The 5,829-nt window shown below is 39.9% G+C and overlaps 1 pseudogene; it reads right to left on the reverse strand.

Annotated features, from left to right (window-relative positions):
* Window positions 1–464: 464 nt before the first annotated feature.
* LOC119293855 lies at window positions 465–5,107 on the reverse strand (annotated as a pseudogene).
* Between the last annotated feature and the right edge of the window lie 722 nt (window positions 5,108–5,829).

Below are 5,829 nucleotides of genomic sequence, written 5' to 3' on the forward strand. Positions count from 1 at the left end.
TTTGTGTCCTTCGATGCAGATTAGCTTGAATTTTTTACTCTTGATGCAGTTCTACTTTCTAGACCTTGTGTCCTTGCACACTGCTAGAGCTGAATTTGTTCAGAAAATAACCCTGATTAAGGTAAGGAACTGCCCCTGCCGACTGGCACTGCCGGTAGTTGAGCTCACCACAGCGTGGGAGCAGGTAACTTTAGTACTCTCTGGACAGAAGTTTGTTAAAAAGGGGTTCCTGGATAAGGTGTTGAATAAGTTTAGCCTTTCTCAACAAGTCAGCAAATCATACCAGCATTCCATTATTATCAACAAGAAAGTAAATGTCACCTAACTGGCAACATTATCTCTTGACGAACCATTTTAACATTCATTTGGTGCGGACCGCTGAAATGATTTAGACAGAGTTACATGTGCACGTGCCCCTCAAATTAACTACACCCACATAATTGCTTGTAGAAATTACTCTGGAATCTGTATTCCAGACTTTCAGGGATGCAATCTGATAAAGATCATACTCCTTGCTAGCATGCATTACTTTTCCACTCTTTCCAAAGAATCAAGAACTTATTGATCATCTTATACATCATTGAGAACTTAAATTTTGTAGCCAGTCGTTCTCAGAAAAACTTCTGTAGCCAGACTGAAAAATCCTATGCTACTTTTTCTTTCTATATCCAGCTGCTTTTGTAGGTACACTTAGTCAATGGGTGGATGGGTTGTGTTTGGGAGCCTCTGTCCAAGCACAAACGAGCGAAATAGGCCGAGAGCTCGGTCTGGTTGTGAAAATGGCACCATGTGAGATGCGCCCCGCACTGTTGCAAAGGTGAGCATATTACCGTACTCTGTTGCCCAGCCTCCAACCTTGAAAACCAAAGAGCAACAGACGTTACATTCATGTTCTATATCATCAAATTGGACATCTGCAGTTCAACTTGTGTTCATGGCATATAAGTATACCTGGCCTTTGCGGAACCAAGCACGGTACGGCGCTGTGACAGGCAAGCCCATTGCATGAGCTAGCTCTCGCATAAGGGTTCGGGTGCCCAAGAGGGGCACGACAGAGTCTTGATCGCCGCTGTAACGTTAATCCATATTGTCATAACAAAGTGCACATGGAACGAAGGAAATTACGTATCTGAAAAAGTATACTCGTATATGGGGAGTACCAAAAGGTAAGTTGTTAACATACCTGAATATCCAAACTGGTATCTTCTGTTCCACTATTCTCTGAAGTAAAGGCAAGATGTTGATGTAAACATCCTTTCCGGTGAGATTCAGCACACTGGCACATGATTTTAAATGGTCCATGTGAGTTTCAGTTGCGAATATGAGCAGTTTGTTTACTATGACTCCCCTCTCTTTACATATTTACTGAAAGTACGAACGGATGTACTCCATCCGTTCCTAAATATAAGTCTTTGTAGATATTTCACTATGAACCACATACGGATGTACGTAGATGCATTTTAGGGTGTAAATTCATTCATTTTGCTCCGTATGTAGTCTATAATGAAATCTCTACACTTATATTTAGAAACAGAGGGAATATTTGACAGAAGTAGCAATAGAAGCACTTACTCACTGCACATGCTCCAGCCATAAGTTAGATGTGTTCTATTAGCATGAAGAGCATGCGCACTTCTGGAAGATTGAAGTAGAAGGAACTTTCATATGACATGCAAACATCCACTCCTAAACTGATCTTGGTCACCTAGGTTGCACAAAAAAACTAGTCACATAAGAGCAATCAAAAGGTTCTGGTGTAAAATATCATGCACCATGAGGAAGCAAGCATACATATTTGCGCAATCTTAGCTCCTGCGTCACAATTGATGGGTAACAGACGTCAAGAATGACATCATAGTTGTCAACATATTCTCCAACCATAGCTTTTGCCTCGTCAATGGCATCATTGCATGACTTGCTCTCATTGTGGGGGTCACCGGATGTGTAATCCTCAAAATCACAATCCTTCTTTATGGCCAGAAATATTTCATCGGAGATCATACCATGAGACCAGAAGTACTCATATGTCACGCGGATATACCTGTCAAGCTCGAGTAACGGATTCCCGATCTACTCAAGGTAATCTCAGAGTTAACAAAATAGTACTAGTAACTACTCCCTCCGTCCCATAATAGTTGATTCAAGAGAGAACCAGGCTTTGTTTGACTACTTAGTACTTACAGCTACCCCCTTTATATTGAACTTAAAACCCTTTGATTTCTCATTGTGCGTGAGAAGAACATCGGTTAGCTGTGGTATATAATGCCCTGCATTATTATTAACGCAAAATCACGCACCATAGAACAGAGATACTAACTGAAACGCAGATTCGTAAAGTAGAACTTGAAATTCTTCCTAACCCGCGTAGCTCTCTCCAGAAAGAAATAAGCTTCTTGATTTGTACTCTGGGAACTTCTTATACCAACCCAACAGAAATTTGTACATATCATTAGCTGCATATAATTAAAGAAACATACAGTTAGATCGACATGTTCAGGATAACAACCGGTATCCTGTGATGTGCACAATATCACATCAGTTTACCAGTCTGTGTATCTCCTGTATTGTAGTCTGACGAAGTGTTGGAGTAGGACCATCCAACTCCAGCTGGTGATTCAACAAATAGAAGATTGGACACTGCAAATTAAGAAAGATAAAGCAACTAAGAGTTAGTAAGATCTACACTTTCTTTCACCTGTAAGATGTGATCAGAGAGATGGTTGTCAAAAGCTCAACCTTTATTCCATGATTTCTTGTTTAACCGAAGGCCTCTACCATCTCCTCTGGGATAAAATGGGCTGAGCTCCGTAAACGCGCCGCCTCCAACCGAAGAACAACCAGGACCTGAACATCAGTGCAATTTTGCAGCAACATACAGTTAGCAATCACATTTCCATACGTAGGTATGTACTGAGATCTTTATGCACATCATAGTGTAGCAAGGTACTGTGTTACATTACATCAAAGAAAAGAAGCACAATCTTTTGTGTGTGTGTGCGCGCGCATGCATGGAATGAAAGGAAAATGGTGCCTCGCTTCTTTTTAAAATTCTCAAGGACCACAACACACAAAGCCCAATGAGGCAAGGCTCCAAGGTACGCCCTCCATTTCTTTTTAGTTTGCATATAAAATTTGGTCAAAGCCAAACTTTAAAATGTTTGACTAACTTTATAGAAATATACCAATATATTTACAATATGAAATCAATATTATTAGATGCACCACAAAATTAACTTTCATATACCATATGACTTTGGATTGTAGATGTTCATTTTTTTTATAAATTTGGTCAAACTCTGTTTATTTTGACTTTGACCAAATTTGGTCAAACTTTGTTTAGTTTGACTTTGACCAACTTTTATATGCAAAGTACTCCCTTCGTTCCTAAATATAAGTCTTTGTAGAGATTCCACCATAAACCACATACAGATGTATATAGATGCATTTTAGAGTGTGGATTCACTCATTTTGCTTTGTATGTAGCCCATAGTGAAATCTCTATAAAGACTTATACTCCCTCCGTCCGAAAATACTTGTTATCAAAATGGATAAAAGGTGATGTATCTCGAACTAAAATACATCTAGATACATCCTCTTTTATCCATTTTGATGACAAGTACTTCCTCCGTCCCATAATATAAGAGCCTTTTTTATTATAGTATAAAAAATGCTCTTATATTATGGAACGGAGGGAGTTTTCCGAACGGAGGGAGTAAAAAGAAACGGAGGGAGTAGTGAAGATGGTGACCTCAAAGATACTCACAAAATATATTTATTTTGGATAACGCTAACGCCCACACGTGTGATGGGAGCCAAACCCGCCCACACGTCCTATAACACACAGACTACGCCATGTCACCGCATGCATGCATGTGGAAATCTTTTTGAATTTTCTATTTCTAAAATGTTTTATTTCTTAAATGAAAAATCCGATTGAAGATCCGTTTTCACCATTAAACCCCTCGTGGCGAGATCTTTGAAACTAGATCTCATATCAATATATTTCGACGAATTTTTTTTTGGGTTAAAAGTTGTCGTGTCTGTTGCACATGAATTGCCATGATGTTTACACTGAAGTTGCCACGATATGTTTCAGCTATTTTCTTCTACATTTAAAAGTAAATTTTGACATATTATAAAACAAGGAATTAAAAAATTAGACTTGCGATGCACCATAAATTAAAATTGCCATGATACATGCACTTAAAATTGTCATGGTTCATAAAAAAATATTTTTATGGTCAAAGTACTGGAATTGCCATCATCGAAAAATTAAAATTGTCATGATCTACAAACTAAAATTACCACATGGCAAACTTTAGTTTAAGCACTATGGCAACTACGGTGTAAACGTCATGACAACTTTTGGCCAAAAAAAATTTCGTCGAAACATATCAATATGAGGTCTAGTTTTGAAGATCTCGTCGAGATGGATTTAATGGTGAAAACAGATTTTTAATTCTCTTTTTTAATTAGGAGATAAAACATTTTTAAGCCGAAAACCCAAAAAATTTCGGCTGATGTCATCTGTTCATACGTGGCAAAATGAATGATGATGGAGGCGTGTGGGCGATGTGCAAACGACCACATGTATGAGCGTTAGTTTTTCCGTTTATTTTTTGCTTGTCAGGTGTGGATCGGATCGGAGTAGATGATGGTCAACGAATGGGAGGAAGTTGTTCAGGAAACACTACTTGTTATCATGTGACCCCTGATGGGTGAACGAACACACAATGTGCAAGAAAAAGGTAGAGTAGAGCCAGGAGGAAAAGGTACAAGGAAATGGGTAGGTACTAGGTACAGACCTCCGTTGAGCCAGAGCGTGAGCGGCTTGCCGGCGGCGTTGTCCTGCGCCTCGGCGAAGTAGTAGAAGAGGCTCCTCCCGGCCTTGTCGTCCACGTCCACGTACCCGGCGAACTGCCTGAACCCCACGATTGGCTGCCCGGGCAGGCGCCCCACCAAATCTTCCTCCGGGAACCCGAGCACGCAGCTGCTCGCGGCCCAACAAACCATGGCCACCGCCAGCGCTGCAGCTCGCCAGGAGCCCGTCATTGCCGCAAGAACCTCGAGAGTAACCGGAATTGGGAGAGACGAGGGAGGAGGGAGAGGTCTAGTGGGCTGGGTTCTTGAGTCGAGAATTCGGCTGATATATATCGGGGGCACGCAGCTTTTCTGCCCGTGACGTGGAAACAGTGCGGATTTTTTTTTCTTCCTTTTTTGAGGATACAGCGCTGATTTTTAATTCGTAGGTTGTTGCTGGTTTAGGTTTGGATTCCATTGTTTCCTTTTCTTTTCCACCGGTTAAGAGATGATAAATTCGACGGTGCTGAAAAATGTTGTCTATTGAATTGAATCATTATTTGTGATTTTGGAGGATGTATATGGCACATGTTGTGATATAAGGTGATGAATCTAGACTATCTTTTGAGTTGAAAAGTCTCCTCGTAAATGTTGGCATTGTCCATCTTTTTGCTGTCTACGATGCGAAATGCATAGGTGATTTTATTATGATATGGAGTGATGTTTTTGTTCATACTATATTAATTTGATTTTACAAGTAAATGCATACGTGCAATATGCACATTAATATTATTGAGAAAAACAATTGTACGTTGCTATTAGGCAGGATAACAATCACGCATTAATTACATGGATATTGTAGACGTTCATATCTGGCGTGATATTAACTGCACACTAAACATGTTAAGTGTTCATCATTGAAGCAATATAGGTCATTGCATTGACATGGTTTGATGAGCGAGATTTGTTGGATCTGTCCCTTTGTATCTTTTTATATCGATGAAAGGATAATGCTCGTGCATTGCAAGA

The sequence above is a fragment of the Triticum dicoccoides genome, chromosome 4B (genome assembly GCF_002162155.2).
Source record: "Triticum dicoccoides isolate Atlit2015 ecotype Zavitan chromosome 4B, WEW_v2.0, whole genome shotgun sequence".
NCBI lineage: Eukaryota > Viridiplantae > Streptophyta > Magnoliopsida > Poales > Poaceae > Triticum > Triticum dicoccoides.